Genomic DNA, 19,317 nt, shown 5'->3' on the forward strand with positions numbered 1-19,317 from the left:
ATGAAAAGGGCTAAAGATAAGTAGAAGAAGTGGGAGGAGTGAAATGGAAATTATCAGAAGAGTGATATAATGATGTAAACTGTACAAAAACGGGGATAAGGGAGAGACCATTCAAAGATAGGTAAGTGGTGCAATGGAGAGAGTGCCAGGCCTAAGGGTCAGGAAGATCTGAGTAAAATGTGACCTCAGACACTTCAGTCGGTCAATTAATTAGTAAACATTTATAAAGGAGTTACTATGTTGCAGATATTATGCTAAGCACTAGGAAAAGAAAAAAACGTAAAAGGCAGTTCTTGCCCTCAAGGAGCTCAAAATCTAATTGTAGAGACAACTCGTAAACCAATATGTACCAAGCAAGGTATGTATATACAGGATAAATAGGAGATAATCTTAACAGAGGAAAGGCTCTGTAATTAAGAGGGTTTGAGAAAGATTCCTGTAGAAGACAGATTTTTAGTTAGGATTTAAAGGAAACCATAGAAGGCTTCCTTTAAGGTAGAGATGAGGAGAGAGAACATTCCTGGCCTGAGGAATAGCCAGAAAAAATGCCCAGAGCTACAATGTGGAATACCTGGTTCAAGGGAAAGAAAGCCAGCATCATCAGATCAAGGAATATATTTTGAGGAGTAAAGTATAAGGAAACTGGAAAGGCAGGAGAGATCCAAGTTATAAAGGGCTTTGAATGACAAATGGAGCATTTTGTATTTAATTTTAGAGTTTACAGGAAACCACTGGAGCTTATCAGGTAGGGAAGTGACATGAACTTAGATTTTAAGGAAATCACTTTATTGGTTAAATGGAGCCTGAATTTAGAGTGGAAAGAGATTTGAGTGCATGAGTTGATGAGGGCCTACACTAGAGTGGTGGTGGTATGGGAAAAGAGAAGAGGGTATATACCAATTGATGTAAGGGTGAAATTGACAGACATTGGCAACACCTTAGATGGGAGTAGGCAGGAGATAGGGTGTGAGAGATTGTGGGGAATCCAGGATAACTCCTAGGTTGCAAACCTGAGGTACTGAGAGAATAATTGTTCTCTACAGTGCTAGGGAAAGTAAGAGCAGGGAAGAGTTTAAGGGAAAAGGCAATTAGTTTTGTTTTGAACATATTCAGTTAAACATATCTAATGGACTTTTATCCAATTCAAGCTGTCTGAAAGGAGAACGATGAGGAAAGAGTGGCATCAAGGGGTAGAGAGTGATCAATAGTTTCAAAGACTGCAAAGAGATCAAGAAGAATGAGAATTGAGAAAAGGACATTTGATTTGGCAATTAAGATATCATTAGTAACTTTATTAGTACAGCTTTATTGAAATAATAAGGTCTGAAGCTAGATTGTAAGGAGTAAAGATACTGAGAAGAACGAATGTGGCAACACTTGTAGATGGCCTTTTGGGGGAATTTAGCTCCAAAAGGCAGAAGGTATATAGCACAATAGTTATTAGTAATGGAAAGATCAAGAGAAGGTTGTTGTTTTTTTTCCAACATGGGGGAGATGTGCATATTGGAGAGAGGCAGAGGCAGAAGGAAAGAGATACAGAGAGATAGAGACTGACAGAGACAGATAGACAAAGATTGGATGTAAGTGAAAGAGTTGAGGTGAAAGAGGGAGCATTCTTTTAGAGAAGATGTGATGAAATGGGATTGCTTGAACAAGAAGGGTTAGCTTTGGTAAAGAGTAAGACACTTATGTGAAGCATGAGCAATGGAGGAGAAAGTGGTAGAAGATAAATGAGTTATAGATGAAGAAGAGGAGAGAAGAGGAATTCATTATGAAAAGCCTTAATTTTTCTGTAAAATAGGAGACAGTGTTCTCAGCTGAGAGAGTGGAGGGTGAGCTCTGGGATGTTTGAATAAGGACAAAACGATTTGGAAAGTAGAAGACTAAGTTGCTAAAGTAGGTTTAGTAGAATTGGTTAGTAGAACTGAAAGCCTAGTTGAAGTTGTACAACATGAATTTGTAGTGGGCCTGGTCAGATGGTTGTGCAATTTCCTTGATCTTTCCTTAGCAGGACATAAATTAGAGTGAAGATGGCAAATGTTGGGTGTGATCCATGGCAGAGGCTTGGCAGTATGATAAAGCTGCTAGAGATTAAACAGGAGTCAAATGTAGAGTAGAATTGATTTACCAGGAGTTCAAGGAGGAAGAACAAGAGAGAATGCTGAGGATCTGCTGGGGAAATAGCTTAGGAGAGAACTGATGAGTCAATTGATTGGAGATCTCAATATGGATAAATAGTAGGATTTTGTAATAGAAAGAAGAGAGAGGTAAAAATGAAATAGGTTATGATCAGATAAAGGGATTTCAGAAGTTGTGAACATAGAACAGTTATATTTGTGAGTGTTGGCAAGATCAAAGGTATGACCATCACTGTATGTGACTGAAGTAGGATGGAGGAGAAGCCCATGAGTGGTTAGGTTATTTGAGAGAGAATCAATATGTATGGTGAAGTCCCCTACCTATGTGACCCTAGCCACATCACTTAACTTCTTTCAGTCTTAGTTCCTTCAACTGTAAAATGAGGAAAACAATAGTACCTATTTCCCAGGGTTGTAAGGATAAAATGAGAAAATATTTTGAAGCATTTCGCACAGCTCCTAGCACTTAGTAAGTGTTTGATATATGATATTTTTCTCCCTCCCTCCTTCCTTCCTCCTTCTCTCTCTCTCCCTGCCTCCCTCCTTCCCTCCCTCCCTTCCTTCCTACCTTCCTTCAATTCCTCCTTCCTTCCTTCATTCCATCCTTCCTTCCTTCCTTCCCTCCATCCTTTTTTCCTTCCTTCCTTCCTTCCTTCCTTCCTTCCTTCCTTCCTTCCTTCCTTCCTTCCTTCCTTCCATTTCTCCTTCCTTCCTTCCATTCCTCCTTCCTTCCTTCCTTTCTTCCATCTATTCCTTCTTCCTTCCTTCCTTCTTTCCTTCCATTCCTCCTTCCTTCCTTCCATCCCTCCTTCCTTCCTTCCTTCCTTCCTTCTGTACTTAAGGCCTCACAAGTTGGTGAATGCAAACTAAGCTATGAAATAAGCCATTTAAAGTTCAGTTGATGTATACGAATGGTTTAAATATAGCTACATTACTTTTTAGTATATTTTGGAAGGCACTGAACAGAAATCTTAAAGTGACCAGATTGGACATAAATGATTAAAAATATTCCAACAGAAAATGCATTCACTGATTGAAAAGTATGTGATTTTTGGTCCCTACGTTGGGTGCCTTTTCTCTACTTTGGTTACTTGCAAAAGTGGGTACAGAAAACAATTATTTCCCATGGTAATGCTTCACTGTTTTGACTTTGATAAATTTCTGTTCTCTCCAGGTGGTCCCCACTTTCTGATGTAATATATTCCTGAAGACTGTTGTTTTAAAGTGGATCACCATAAGGCCCAATTCTAACTCGGCAGGAGTTTGTGCTTTCATCTGTTCAGATCTAGTCGGAAATGGTGAGTGAGTGGGTAAGGGTCTCTTGTCTTGAATGAGTGAAGTGCTGAAATGCAGATGAGCAGAACTAGAGACAGTTGTAGAGTCCTCATATTAAGATTTAGGGCACTTGGCCTGTGATGCGTTCTTCTGGTCAGAAAGATCACCTCATCAGAATTACAGATGCTGTGATTGTTAGTGACATTTTTGCAATGCTAAAAAAGAACCTCCATAGATAGAAACATTGAGAGAAAGGGTCAAAACACCTATAAATTTAGGCTTAACTAGAAGCCAGGTTGCTAGCTAAAGGTGTTACCTAAAAAATTGCCTCAGGAATCTCAGTTATAAGCTTACTTACACTAGAATCTCTTCTGGCTTGAAGGATTCTGGGAGTATCTTCTCTGTATAGCACCTTTGTCCTTTCCCTTGAAACTCTTTCTTTTCAGGAATGGCCTCTCCACAAACTATCTACTGTCATTCTGGAACTATACCACTGACATCGGCTTCGGATGCCTCACTGCTTCAGGGAGATGTCTCTGGGGCTTCCCAGGTTGTGCTGTGCCCAGAAATGGGACGTATACTCTGGCATTATGGCATGGCTATGAAGTGGTACCAGGCAGTGAGGAACTAGGTGTCTCTATTTAGGACCAACTTGACAAGATTAGGATAGAGTGTGGCATAAGGCTATGGCTAGCAGGTTAGGAATGGCTTTCAACCACAGTAATTCATAACACTGCTACAGGAATCCTGGCGAGCCATAGTGGAGAAAAGATAAGCTTTGGGGGATGCCTGGATGCTCTAGAGCTAACAACATGTGAATGAATGCCTAAGAGGCCATTTTGCCCTATCAAATACTTTGCCATGTCATTCCAGTTAAGCTGCCTACAAATTTAATTCTCCCTTTTTACCTAACAGTCTTAGAAGATAAAACAAAATAAGTGAAACCCTGGTTTACAGAGCTATCACAAGGCAAAAATGGAAAAGGCCACTCAGTCAATTAACTGTGTGCAAGGCACAGTTATTTTAGGGACTGAAATTTCAAAGACAAAAGATGAACCAGTTCCTCCCTGCAAGGACATTCCACACTATTTTTTAAAAATATATATTTATTTTTAATATTCTTCTTCAATTTTGAATTTCAAATTTTCTTCCTCCCACTCTTCCCTACATCTACCGATAAGGCAAGCAATATATCATTTATACATGGGAAATCATGTAAAACATATTTATTAGTTATATTCTTTTTTTTTTAAATTTTATAATATTTTATTTGATCATTTCCATGCATTATTCATTAAAGACAAAGATCATTTTCTTTTCCTCCCCTCCCCCGTAGCCGACACGTGATTCCACTGGGTATCACATGTGTTCTTGATTCGAACCCATTGCCATGTTGTTAATATTTGCATTAGAGTGTTTGTTTAGAGTCTCTCCTCTGACCTGTCCCCTCAACTGCTGTGGTCAGGCAGTTGCTTTTCCTCGGTATTTCTACTCCCACAGTTTGTCCTCTGCTTATGAATAGTGTTTTTTCTCCTAGATCCCTGCAGATTGTTCAGGGACATTACACCGCCACTAATGGCGAAGTCCATTACGTTCGATTATACCACAGTGTGTTTGTCTCTGTGTACAATGTTCTCCTGGTTCTGCTCCTCTCGCTCTGCATCACTTCCTGGAGGTCGTTCCAGTCTCCATGGAATTCCTCCACTTTATTATTCCTTTTAGCCCAATAGTATTCCATCACCAACATATACCACAATTTGTTCAGCCATTCCCCAATTGATGGACATCCCCTCATTTTCCAATTTTTGGCCACCACAAAGAGCACAGCTATAAATATTCTTGTACAAGTCTTTTTGTCCATTATCTCTTTGGGGTACAGACTCAGCAGTGCTATGGCTGGATCAAAGGGCAGACAGTCTTTTAGTTCCCTTTGGGCATAGTTCCAAATTGCCCTCCAGAATGGTTGGATCAATTCACAACTCCACCAGCAATGAATCAATGTCCCTACTTTGCCACATCCCCTCCAGCATTCATTACTTCCCTTTGCTGTTATGTTAGCCTATCTGCTAGCTGTGAGGTGATACCTCAGAGTTGTTTTGATTTGCATCTCTCTGATTATAAGAGATGTGGAGCACTTCTTCATGTGCTTATTAATAGTTTTGATTTCTTTATCTGAAAACTGCCTATCCATGTCCCTTGCCGATTTATCAATTGGAGAATGGCTAGGATTTTTGTACAATTGATTTAGCTCTTTATAAATTTGAGTAATTAAACCTTTGTCAGATGTTTCTATGAAGATTTTTTCCCAATTTGTTGTTTCCCTTCTGATTTTAGTTACATTGGTTTTGTTTGTACTAAAGCTTTTTAATTTGATTCAGTTGAAATGATTTATTTTACATTTTGTGACACTTTCTATGCCTTGCTTGGTTTTAAAGCCTTTCCCCTCCCAAAGGTCTGACATGTATACTATTCTGTGTTTACCCAATTTACTTATGGTTTCCTTCTTTAAGTCATTCACCCATTTTGAATTTATCTTGGTGTAGGGTGTGAGGTGTTGATCAATTCCTAATCTCTCCCACACTGTCTTCCAATTTTCCCAGCAGTTTTTATCGAATAGTGGATTTTTGTCCCAAAAGCTGGGGTCTTTGGGTTTATCGTATACTGTCTTGCTGAGGTCTCTCGCCCCCAGTCTATTCCACTGATCCTCCTTTCTGTCTCTTAGCCAGTACCAAATTGTTTTGATGACTGCTGCTTGGTAATATAGTTTGAGGTCTGGGACTGAAAGCCCCCCATCATTTGTGGGTTTTTTTTTCATTATTTCCCTGGATATCCTTGATCTTTTGTTATTCCAAATGAACTTTGTTATAGTTTTTTCCAAATCAGTGAAGAAATTTTTGGGGAGTTCCATGGCTATGGCACTAAATAGATAAACAAGTTTGGGGAGGATGGTCATTTTTATTATATTGGCTCGGAATGTTTTTCCAATTGCTCAAGTCTAGTTTTAGTTGTGTGGCGAGTGTTTTGTAGTTGTGTTCATATAGTTCCTGTGTTTGTCTCAGGAGATAGATTCCTAAGCATTTTATATTGTCTAGGGTGATTTTAAATGGAATTTCTCTTTCTAATTCTTGCTGCTGAGCTGTGTTGGAGATATATAGAAATGCTGATGATTTATGTGGGTTTATTTTGTATCCTGCAGCTTTGCTAAAGTTGTTGATTATTTCAATTAGCTTTTTGGTTGAATCTCTAGGATCCTGTATGTAGACCATCATGTCATCTGCAAAGAGTGACAACTTGGTCTCCTCCTTGCCTATTTTGATGCCTTCAATTTCTTTTTCTTCTCTAATTGCTACTGCTAGTGTTTCTAGTACAATGTCAAATAGTAGAGGTGATAATGGGCATCCTTGTTTCCCTCCTGATCTTATTGGGAAGGCTTCTAGTTTATCCCCATTGCAGATGATATTAGCTGATGGTTTTAGATATATTCTGTTTATTATTTTTAGGAAAGACCCTTCTATTCCTATACTTTCTAGTGTTTTTAATAGGAATGGGTGTTGTATTTTATCAAAGGCTTTTTCTGTGTCTATTGAGATAATCATGTGATTCTTGTCGGTTTGCTTGTTGATGTGGTCAATTATGTGGATAGTTTTCCTAATATTGAACCAGCCCTGCATCCCTGGTATAAATCCTACTTGATCATGGTGGATGACCCTTCTGATCACTTGCTGGAGTCTTTTTGCTAGTATCCTATTTAAGATTTTTGCATCTATATTCATTAGGGAGATTGGTCTATAGTTTTCTTTCTCTATTTTTGACCTGCCTGGTTTTGAAATCAGTACCATGTTTGTGTCATAAAAGGAGTTTGGTAGAACTCCCTCTTTGCTTATTATGTCAAATAGTTTGTATAGTATTGGGATTAACTTTTCTCTAAATGTTTGATAGAATTCACTGGTGAATCCATCAGGCCCTGGGGATTTTTTCTTAGGAAGTACTTTGATGGCTTGTTGGATTTCTTTTTCTGATATGGGCTTATTTAAGAATTCTATTTCTTCTTCTGTTAGTCTAGGCAGTTTGTATTTTTGTATATATTCATCCATATCACCTAAATTGGTGTATTTATTGCCATATAATTGGGCAAAGTAATTTTTAATGTTTGCCTTAATTTCCTCTTCATCAGAGTTGATGTCCCCCTTTTCATCTTTGATGCTGTTAATTTGCTTTTCTTCCTTTTTTTAATTAGATTGACTAGTACTTTGTCTATTTTGTTTGTTTTTTCAAAGTACCAGCTTCTTGTCTTATTTATTAAATCAATAATTCTATCACTTTCGATTTTATTAATTTCTCCCTTAATTTTTAGGATTTCTAGTTTGGTTTTCTGCTGGGGGGTTTTAATTTGCTCGCTTTCAAGTTTCTTTATTTGCATTTCCAATTGATTGATCTCTGCTCTCCATAGTTTGTTAATATATGCACTCAGGGATATGAATTTACCTCTGATTACCACTTTGGCTGCATCCCAAAAGGTTTGAAAGGATGTCTCGCCATTGTCATTTTCTTCAATGAAATTATTAATTGTTTCTATGATTTCTTCTCTAAATGATTTTGGAGTATCATGTTGTTTAATTTCCAATTAGTTTTTGATTTGGTTTTCCATGTACCATTACTGATTATTATTTTTATTGCCTTGTGGTCTGAAAAGGCTGCATTTATTATTTCTGCTTTTCTCCATTTGTGTGCCTTGTTTCTGTGACCTAATGTATGTTCAATCTTTGTGAATGTGCCATGTGGTGCTGAGAAGAAGGTGTATTCCTTTTTATCCCTATTTATTTTTCTTCATATGTCTATTAATTCTAATTTTTCTAAGATTTCATTCACTTCTTTTACTTTCTTATTTATTTTTTGATTTTATTTATCTACATTTGATAATGGTTGGTTCAAGTCTCCCACTAATACGGTTTTACTGTCTATTTCCTCCTTCAATTCTCCTAGTTTCTCCATTAGAAATTTGGGTGCTATATTATTTGGTGCATACATGTTGATTAGTGATATTTCCTCATTATCTAAAGTCCCTTTTAACAAAATATAATTACCTTCCCTTTCCCTTTTGATCAGGCCTATTTTTGCTTTGGCTTTATCAGATATCATGATTGCCACTCCTGCCTTCTTTCTGTCAGTTGAGGTCCAGAAGGTCTTACTCCATCTTTTAATTCTGACCTTGTGGGTGTCTACCCGCCTCATGTGTGTTTCTTGAAGACAACATATGGTAGGGTTTTGGATTCTAATCCATTCTGCTATTCGTCTACGTTTTATGGGTGAGTTCATCCCATTCAAGTTCAAAGTTATGACTGTCACTTGTGGACTCCCTGGCATTTTGTTATCCTTCCCTAATTCTAACCTTTCTTCTTCAGCTCTACCTTTTAGTCCAGTGATTTACTTTAAATCAGTCCCCCTTGTACTTCCCTTTCTACCCCCCTCCCTTCTTATTCCCTCCCTTATTTTCCCCTGTAGTCTTTTTAAAATTCCCCCCCACCCTCTCCTCCCTTGTACTGCTTCCCTCCCTACCAGTCTGTTTTTTACCCTTCTACTCCCCTATAGGGCGCAAATCTATTCTCTTCCCCAATGGATTGGATTGTTCTTCCCTCTTTGGGTCAGTTTCAAGGTATGTAAGAGTTGAGTATTTCCTATCTCCAACCCCTTTACCCTTCCAGTGTATCGATGTTCTCCCCCCTCCCGCCATGAGCTTCTTTGTGACATATAAATTTACCCCTATTTGTTTCTTTTCCCATTTCTTTTGGTCATAACCTCTTTTCTTTTTTAGCTTTAGTCATGTGTATATATATATATATATATATATATATATATATATATATATATATATATATACATGTATATGTATTTATGCATGCATATATCTATATACCTATTTATGTCTTGTCCTTTGATCCTATACAGTTTCTCACTGTTCCCTATGAGTGTAATTCTTCTAGCTGCTCAGGTGATAGCAACAGTTTTTAAGAGTTGCCAATGACTTCTTTTCTTATAGGGATACATATCATTTTAACTTATTGAGTCTCTTAAAAAAAACCTTTTTTGTTGTTGTTGTTGTTTTTCTCCTCTTTTTTAATTACCTTTTAATGATTCTCTTGAGTTCTGTGGTTGGACTTCGAATTTTCTGTTCAGGTCTGGTCTTTTATTTATGAATGCTTGGAACTCTTCTGTTGTGTTAAATGACCATACTTTCCCCTGTAAGAATATAGTCAGTTTTGATGGGTATTTTATTCTTGGCTGAAGACCTAGTTCCCTTGCTTTTTGGAATATCGTATTCCATGCCTTTCGGTCCTTCAGTGTGGATGCAGACAGATCCTGTGTTATCCTCACCGTGTTTCCATGGTATCTGAATGGCTTCTTCTTGGCAGCTTGTAATATCTGTTCTTTCATCTGATTGTTTTTGAATTTGGCTATAACATTTCTTGGTGTTGTCAGTTGGGGATTAAATACAGGGGCTGATCTGTGGATTCTTTCAATCTCCACTTTCCCCTCTTGTTCTAGGATCTCGGGACAGTTTTCCTGGATAATTTCCTCTAGTATTATGACCAGGCTTTTTCTTTTGTCTTGGTCTTCTAGTAGTCCAATTATTCTTAAATTGTCTCTTCTTGAACGATTTTCTAAATCTGGTTTGTGAATGAGATGCTTCACATTTTCCTCAATTTTTTCATTCTTTTTGTTTTGTTTTATAGTGTCCTGCTGCCTTGTGTGGTCACTTGATTCTAGTTGTTTTACTCTGGTTCTTAAAGATTGGATTTCATCTCTGGCTTTTTGGTCATCTTTTTCCTTATGGTCTGATTTTCTTTGAAGATCGTCTTTCATCCTCTTTACCTTGTCTTTCATCTCCTTTGCCTCATCTTTCATCTCCTTTGCCTCATTTTCCAGCTGGATGATTTTGGCTTTCAGGACACTATTTTCTTGTTTTAGTTCAAGTGCCTCTGTTTCCAGATGACTTATCTTAATTTTTAAGTTCTTTTCCCAATTGTCTTCAGCCTCTCTTAGTTGTGTTTTGAGTTCTTCCACAGCCTGTATCCAATTCGCTGGGATTTCTGGTTTATCGTTTGCTGATCTCTCCCCCTCTGTTCCATTTGCTGAGTAGAAGCTGTCTATTATAGTTTCTTTCTTCTGTTTCTGTTGTTTGTTCAAATTCACCCCTTCTTTACTCCCCATATTTGTCTGTGCTCTTGTTCCTCTCATTTTTTTTGTTTTTGGAGGACTTCTATTGGTCTCCCCTCTTGGAGCTTTAACAGAAGATGTCTTGGTGTAATCTCTAAGGGAGGATTTTTGGGGGTTTGAGCTTCCCTGTTCTCTGGAGGCTTTTGATTGGCTTAAAGTCCAGCAGTCAATGAGGATGGATGGGGAGCCTGGGCTTCCCTGTGTTCTGGAGACTTTTGATGGGATTGAGTTCAGCTTAGTTGGGCTCGGTTTACTCTGAGTTTTAAACTTCCTGGATGGCTGGAGCAAATATGGAGGATCTCCAAAACTCTGGCCAGGCTGCCAGATCTATGCTCCTTCTAGGCTGCCATCTTGACTTCGCCTCTAGGTTTCTGTTTTTTTCAGAAGACCCAGTTCTCTAAGGAGGGAGGTGCATGGCCTCCCTGGGCTCTGAGGGCTCCTGATGGGATTAGGTTCAGCTGGTTCTTTCAGAAGACCCTGCTCTCTAAGGGGGGAGGGGTTGTGGCTTGCCTGGGCTCTGAGGGCTCCTGATGGGATATTAGTTATATTCTTAAAAAAAACAACACAAGAAAAAGTATTTCAATTTGTACTCAAAGTTAATCAGTTCTCTCCTGAGAGTAAAAAACATCTTTTCATCATTTTTTGTATTGTCCTAGATCATTATATTGGGTAGAAGAGCCAAGTCTTTTACAGTTGATCATCTTTAGAGATTTGCTATTACTGTGCACAATGATCTCCTGGTTCTCCCTTCATTTTGCATCTATCCCTATGGATCTTGCCATGTTTTTTTTCTGAAACCATCCCCCCTTATTATTTCTTATAGCAAAAAAGTAGTTCATTACAATCATATGCCATGGCTTTTTCAGCTCTTACCTAAAGAATGGGCATTCCTCAGTTTCCAATATTTTTGCCACCATAAAAGAAGCTTGTATAAATAATTTTTGTACATATACGTCCTTTTCCTTTGAACTTTTAACTGCCCTAATGATGGCAAACTTCTTAGGAGTTACATGTCCCATTTCCCCAAATAAGAATATAAACAGTTTAACTTCATTGAGTCCCTTATTCTCTTTCATGGTTTCTCTTTCATGATTACCTTTTTATGCTTCTCTTCAGTCTTGTATTTGAAAGTGAAGTTTTCTTTTTAGATCTGGTCTTTCCATCAGGAATACTTGCAAGTTCTTTATTTCTTTAAATATCTAATTTTTCCACTGAAGAATTAAACTTGGTTCTGCTACATAGATTATTTCTGGTACTGAACCTAGTTCCTTTGCTGTTTGAAATATATTCCATGCTCTCCACTCCTTTAACATTAAAGCTGCTAAATCTTGTGTGGTCCTAAGTGTGACTCCATGATATTTGAATTTATTATTTCTTGCTGTATATAATATTTTTTCTTTGACATGTGTAAGGATAATTTAGGGTTGTGACCTAATCTAAGTTTGATTTTTGGTCACCAGGGGATATCCCAAATAAAATACCCAAGTCAGTTTGGAAATATATGGTGGTTTAATCCACATATAGGGAAGAAATCAAGGAGAAGAGAGAGGGAAAAGTATAGCATTTCTTGGGAAGAAATCAAGGAGAATAGAGAGGGAAAGGTATAGGATTTCTCTTGCCCAGCCTGTTCCAGGCTAGTTCAAAGTCCTCCACCACGAAGTCTTTGAAAATTAGAGGCCTTCTCTAAAAGGTTAGTGGGAAGGTAAAGGAGAGAAAAATCAGCCTAAACTCTGAGAGATCTCTGAGAAGAGCCTCACCTGAACTAGGTTACTAGGCTTCCTCCAGTATGGTATCAAGGAAAACTCACTACTAAACCCGGACAATAGCTGCCGCCACGCCAAGATGCCGGAATGCTTAACATGCTCAGCAAGCTGCTGCCAGCCTCCTCTCCACCGCAAAAGAGGCCGGAGAGAGGAAGTGACGCAAAATATATAGAGGGTTTTACATCTCTTTCCTGCATCTCACATGTAACAATGGTTGCTTAAGCTTGATTTAGGACAGTCCAGGGGTCTGTCAGCTATTTCTGATTTGTCATTTGCTAGCACATGTCTATCAAAGGCCATCCTCTTAGATACTTAATCCTTAAGTACGGGTGTAGACAGTCCTGATTTTTGTTAGACTAAGTAGGGTGGAGTAATCTAAAATTTACACATGTGAGCTCTGGAATTTGGATAAAATATTACTGGGAGTTTCCATTTAAGGATTTCAGAAGTGATTGGTAGATTCTTTCTATTTCTATTTACTCTCTGGTTTAAGATATGAGGACAGTTTTCCTCAATAATTTCTTGAAACATGATGTCTATATTCTCTTTTTGATCAACATTTTCAGGTAGTCCTATAATTCTTAGATTATCTTGCCTCAATTTATTTTCCAGATCAGTTGTTTTTCTGATGAGATGTTTCATATATTTCTATTTTCCCCCTTCTTTGAATTTTGTTTTTTTGTTTCTGGATGTCCTATGCAGTCATTAGCTTCCACTTACGTAATTCTAATTCTTAAGAAATTATTTTCTTCAACAAACTTTTCACCTCCTTTTCCCACTTGGTCTATTCTGCTTTTTAAAAGCAGAGTTCTTTTCTTCAGTGAATTTTTGTGTCTCTTTTACCATTAGACTAATTCTGCTTTTTAAATTGTTATATTCATTGGTATTTTTTGTGCCTCTTTTACCACATGGTTAATTCTCTTTTCATAATGTTCTTCTATTTCTCACATTTCTTCTCCCAATTTTCCCTCTTGACCTCTAATATCTTTCTTTAAATCTTCCAGGAATTATTTTTGGGCTTGTGTCAATTAGCATTTTTTTTGAGACTTTGCTCATAGATGTTTTCACATTGTTGTCTTCTTTTGGGTTTATGACTTAGCCTTCCCCTCCACCTTCGTAGCTTTTTATGGTTTAGTTCTTTTGTTGTTGTTGTTTTCTCATTTTATAGGTTTTTTTTTAAAATTAACTTCATGTAAAAGTTGGGCTTTCCTCTTCGGGAGATGAGGACACACTGTTCCAAGCTTCATGCTTTTTTATGCCGCTATTTTCAGAGTTAGTTCTGGAATTCTGCCAGTTTGGGATGTTTCCAAGTTGTTATGATCCTGGGAGAGGTGTGGTCCTTGCTCTCTTGGTCTCTGTTCTGGTACAGCCACAAGCATAAGTATTCCTCTTAACCACGGAACTATAACCAAGTCCCTGTTTCCTATAGCCATAAGCATTAAGGCTCTTCTTTGCCTTACAACTGCAACAAGAGCCCTTATTCCTTTGTGACTGGTCACTAATGATTCTCTGTGCCCTAAAACTGTGACTCTAAATTGTTTATGGGCAATAAAGTTGTCAGTCAGTACCACCTGCACCCAGTGTCAACAAAGGGTGGCCTGTAATTTCTTTCTGATAAGTTGTCCATCCCCCTTACCACCTCTGTTATTGTCTCCATGTCCATGTGCTTGGGTCAGGCCTCCATCCCAATATCACATACCTTTTTTGCCCACCTATTAAATTTTCTCAGGCTAGAAAAATCTTTTACCCTGACCTTTTTTTTTTGTTTCTGCTGCTCTAAAATTTTATTTGAGGCATTATTTTAAAGTTGTTTAGAGGGGAATGTTGAAATTGTTCCACTGTGTTGTTTCCTCTAAATTACAATCTTGGCTCCACCTTGGAGGTTCCATACTATTAAAGTAGTTAGTAATGATGTAACATCATCTGCAAAGGTCTATGCAAACTATTAATACCATTTATGATGATTGTTAACATAAACATTATTTTTCTTCTTCTTAGGTAGCTCAGATCCCTGCCTAGTCCAGTGGTTTAGTATCATCTTCATGATTCAATCATCAGCAGAATCTAGTAATGAGCAGAAGCACAGAGAGAATTACCCCTGGCTCTTCCCATCCTGGTGGTGTTCATATTTATACTATGAGCTCTTTTATCACTCAAAAACAAAGCTCTTACAAACTCTCTTCAGCTGCTAGGAAACTTGATCTGTTATAGAAAGCAGCCGTTTCCAAGACTGAACCATCAACAGGACAGTTTTCTCTAATGGTATAAAACATTGGTAATTCTCTCCCTAATCCCAAGCCTACTTCTGAGTTTAATGGCACAATTCAATTCCTATTGACCTGAGGGTAATATCATTAATATGTCTTCTATTTATGTATCAGTTTATGCTTTGGAGGAGGGGGTATTTTTTTCTATGCATATGCGACTTTTGCCTCAACATCCTGTGTCTCTTAGATTATAAACTCCTCGAAGGACAGGACTAATGGTCAGAAGATTTAAAGTCAACAGAAATTCTTTTTTGTTTCTTCATGCCGTTTCCTGAAAGATCAGGCCCATTTAAAGTGTCACATCCTTCCCTCAAGTTCCACTATGATACCTCATTTTAACATGGAAAATTATAAGGTCAAAGCTGCAGAGCTGGAAGGGACATCCAAGGCATTTGAAGCTAACCTCTTCATTTTTACATACATAGAAACTTGTCACAAAGAGGATATGTAGTCTAGCTAGATTTTAACTTTAAATTTAAAATAAATTTAAAACTAAAAAAACCTTAATTCATATGACTCCAAACACAACTGCATTGCACCACACTGTTTCCTTTAAATTCAGTTAACATTTAATAAGTACTACTATGTGGAGGCACTGTTCTAGGTGCTCGGGATGCACAGACAATCTGTAGTTTTTGCCTTCAAGAAGCTTATATTCTACTTACCTCTCCCTTTTAACAAATTTTTTCTTTCAAATTTTACAAAACAAAACAAGCATTTCCATAAATAAATTTTATGTGAACGAAACCACAAATCTCTTATATGTTTAATATATCCCATTCATAAGGGTCCCATCCCCTCTAGACCCTCCATGCATCACAGAAGATATGATCAGGGAGACCAGCATGTCCATACAAATTAAGACTTTCATGTTTTCACTTTTCAGTTCACAATCTGGATGCAAACATTCACAATTTATTCTTTCAGTATTAATTCTGTAGCTGTGTATAAAGTTCCCTTGGTTCTACTCATTTTATTCTTCATTATCCCTTGTACTTCTTTCCAAGTTTTTGTTTTTAAATTAGCCTGCTCATCACTTCTTATGGCACAGTAGTATTCCATCACAATCACATACTACCACTTGTTTAGCCATTCCCCATATGCCCAATATGCCCAAATGATGGGCATGCCCTCAGTTTCCAATTCTTTAACACCATAAAAAGAACTGCTATAAATATTTTGAAACATATGGGTTCTTTTCTTCTTTCCCTGTTCTCCTTGGGAAACAGACCCAGCAATGGTATTTCTGTTATCTAAGGGTATACGCAGTTTTATAACTCAGGATGTAGTTCCAAATTACTCTCCAAAATGGTTGGATAATTTCACAGCTCCACCAACAGTGTATTATCGTTGCCATTTTTCTACATCCCCCTCAACATTTTTCATGTTGCCTTTTTTTAACTTTACCCAACTAGCTAATGGTTGTGAGAGATCTCAGAATTGTTTTTGTTTGCATTTCTCTAATTAGTAGTGATTTAGAGCATTTTTATATACTTATATATGGCTTTGATTTCTTCATCTGAAAATTATTTGTTCATATTTTTTGCCTATTTATCAATTGAGGGATGGCTCTGATTCTCATAAATTTGACAACATTCTCTGTTTATTTTAGATTTAAGACCTCTATCAGAGAGGGTTTCTATAAAAATTTCCCTCAATTTTCTTCTTTCCTTTTATCTTAGCAACATTTGTTCTATTTATACAATTTTTTTTTCAATTTAATGTACCCAATTTTACATTTCACAAAACTCTCTGTCTCTTGTTGACTCATAAATATACCTCTTATCCATGAATCTAATTGGTAATATTCTCTCTGTTCTTCTAATTTACTTATTATATCACCTGTTATGTCTAGATCATGTATTTATTTTGGACTTATCTTAGTGAATAGTGTAAGATATTGGTCTATGCATTTTCCCTGCCAAACTACGTTCCAGTTGTTCCAACAATTTTTACCAGATGATGATTTCTTATCCCCAAAACCTGGAGCTATGCTATTTTCAGATACAAGATTACTATGATCTCTTATTGCTATGTTGTATATCTTCTCTGTTCTACTGATCTATCTTTCTAATTCTTATCCAATACAAAATAGTTTTGATAATTACTGCTTTATAATGGAATTCAAAATGTGGTACTGCTTTACTTCCTTTACTTTTTTCATTATTTTTATATTCTTGATCTTTAGTTCTTCCAAATGAATATCATTATTATTTTTCAACTCAATAAAATAATTTTGGTAAATTAATTGGGATGGCATTAAGTAAGGAGATTAGATAGGATTATCATTTAAATTACATTGGTACTGCCCATCTATGAATAATTAATATTTCTCCAGTTATTTGGATCTGACTCTATTTGTTTAAAAGTGTTTCGTAATTGTGTTCATGGAGTTCCTGGATTTTTTGGGGGGTGGGTATACTATCAGGTACTTCATTCTATCTATGGTTATTTAAATGTAGTATCTCTTTTTATCTTATTGCAGGACTTTGTTAATAATATATAGAAATTTTGATGATTTACGTGGGTTTATTTTATATCCTGCTACATTGATAAAATTATAGTTTCAACTAATTTTTAGTTGAATCTCTAGCATTTTCCTCAATTATTATCATGCCATCTATAACAGAAGTTTTATTAATCTTTTGCCCATTCAGATTCCTTCTATTTAATTTTCTTCTCTTATTGCTATTACCAATATTTCTAATACTGTTAAATAATATTGGTGATAATGGGCATGCTTTTCACACTTGATCTAATTGGAAAGACGAAGCATCTCCCCAATACAAATAATACTTGGTGATGGTTTTAAATAGATGCTTTGTATCATTTTAAGAAAGAAATCCATTTATAACTACACTTTTCATTGTTTTTAATAGGAACGAATGTTGTATTTTTTAAGGGCTTTTTCTGCATCTTTTGATATAATCATGTGGTTTTATCACTTTTGTTAGTGATATTGTAAATAATGTTGATGTTTTTCCTTATATTAAACCATCCTTGTAGTTCTGATATTAACCTTTGGTTACAATATATTTTCTCTGGCATATTGTAGTCTCCTAGTTGGTATTTTATTTAGTTCCTCCTCAGATAGTGTAGGCAGCTACTTATTTTGTGAGTATTCTTCTATTTCTCTTACATTGTTAAATTTGTTTTCATGTAATTGAGCAAAATAACTCATAATAATTGTCTTAATTTCATCTTCATTGGTGTTATGTTCACTCTTTTTATCTTTAATGGTAATGATTTGGTTTTCTTCTCTCTTTTTTTAATAAGATGATCCAATAGTTTATCAATTTTGTTGATTTTTTTCTTAAAACCAACTCCTAGACTTATTTATTAATTTGATGGTTTTCTTATGTTGACTTTTATTTATCTGTTAATTTTTTTGGCTTTCTAATTTGGTGTATGATTGAAGATTTTTAATTTTTTCTAATTTTTAAAAATTACATTCAGAATTCATTGATTTTTCCCCTTTATTCTGTTAATTTAAGTATTTAGAGATAGAAATTTTCCTCTACTTACTTCTTTGTCTGTAAACCATAGTTTGTTGGTATTTTGTCTCATTACTTTCATTCTTTTTAATGAATTATTTATTCTTTCTATGATTTGTCCCTTGATACACTTTTTCTTAAAGTTATTTATAGTCTCTTATTAGTTTTTACTTTTTGTTTCCTTGGTTCCTTATTATATATAGTTTTATTGCATTGTGATCTGAAAAAAATATATACTTAATGTTTTTGCTTTTCTACATTGAACAAAAATCTATGATCAATTTTATAAAGGTACTACATAATTCTGAGAAAAAGGTATACTCTTTTCTGTTCCCACTCAATTCCCTAGTGATCTCTATCATATTTAATTTATCTAAGGTCTTATTCATATCCTTCACTTTTTTCTTATTTACTTTTTGGTTACTTGTCTACTTATGAGAGGTGAAAACTAAAGTCCCCCTATTATTGCTTTGTTTTCCATTTCCATCTGTAACTCATTTAGCTTTTTTCTTTTTGTTTATTTAAAGATATTTTATTTTCCCAATTACATTTAGTAATAATTTTCAACATATCTTTTTTAAAATTATAAGATCCAAATTATCTCCCTTTCTCCCTTCCCTCTCCCCTTCCAGAGAGATTGAGCATTTTGAATTGGGTGATACACATAATATCATGTATAACATACTTCCAAATTAGTCATTGTAAGAAAATATCTATATAAAACCAAAACTCCATGAGAACATAAATATATGTGTGAAAAATAGTATGCTTTGATCTACATTCTAATTCCTACGAGTTGTCTTTAATCATTGTCTTTCTGAGAGTAGCTAAGTTTTTCACAATTGATCATCATACAGTATTGCTGTTACTATGTACAATGTTCTCCTGGTTCTGCTTATTTCACTCTACATTAGTTCATGAGGGCTCTCAAACTTTTTTTTTTTCTGAAATCATACTACTAATTATTTCTTATAGTACAATAGTATTCTATTACCATCATATACAACATTTTTTGAGCCATGACCCACTTGATGGACATCCATTCAATTTCCAAATTTTTGCAAATATAAAAAGAATTACTATAAATATTTTTGTACAAGTATGTTCTTTCCCCTTTTTATGAACTCATTAGGATATATACCTAGTAGGGGTATTACAGGATCAA

The 19,317-nt window shown here is 36.0% G+C and overlaps 1 long non-coding RNA gene across 1 annotated transcript in view; it reads left to right on the forward strand.

Moving 5' to 3' along the window:
- Window positions 1–3,311: 3,311 nt before the first annotated feature.
- Window positions 3,312–19,317, forward strand: part of LOC130456086 (uncharacterized) — a 117,138-nt gene continuing 101,132 nt past the window's right edge. The window contains exon 1 of the long non-coding RNA XR_008914394.1: window positions 3,312–3,436. This is a non-coding gene — a long non-coding RNA (uncharacterized LOC130456086). The remainder of the gene's footprint in view (window positions 3,437–19,317) is intronic.

Source organism: Monodelphis domestica, chromosome X (assembly GCF_027887165.1).
Source record: "Monodelphis domestica isolate mMonDom1 chromosome X, mMonDom1.pri, whole genome shotgun sequence".
Lineage (NCBI taxonomy): Eukaryota > Metazoa > Chordata > Mammalia > Didelphimorphia > Didelphidae > Monodelphis > Monodelphis domestica.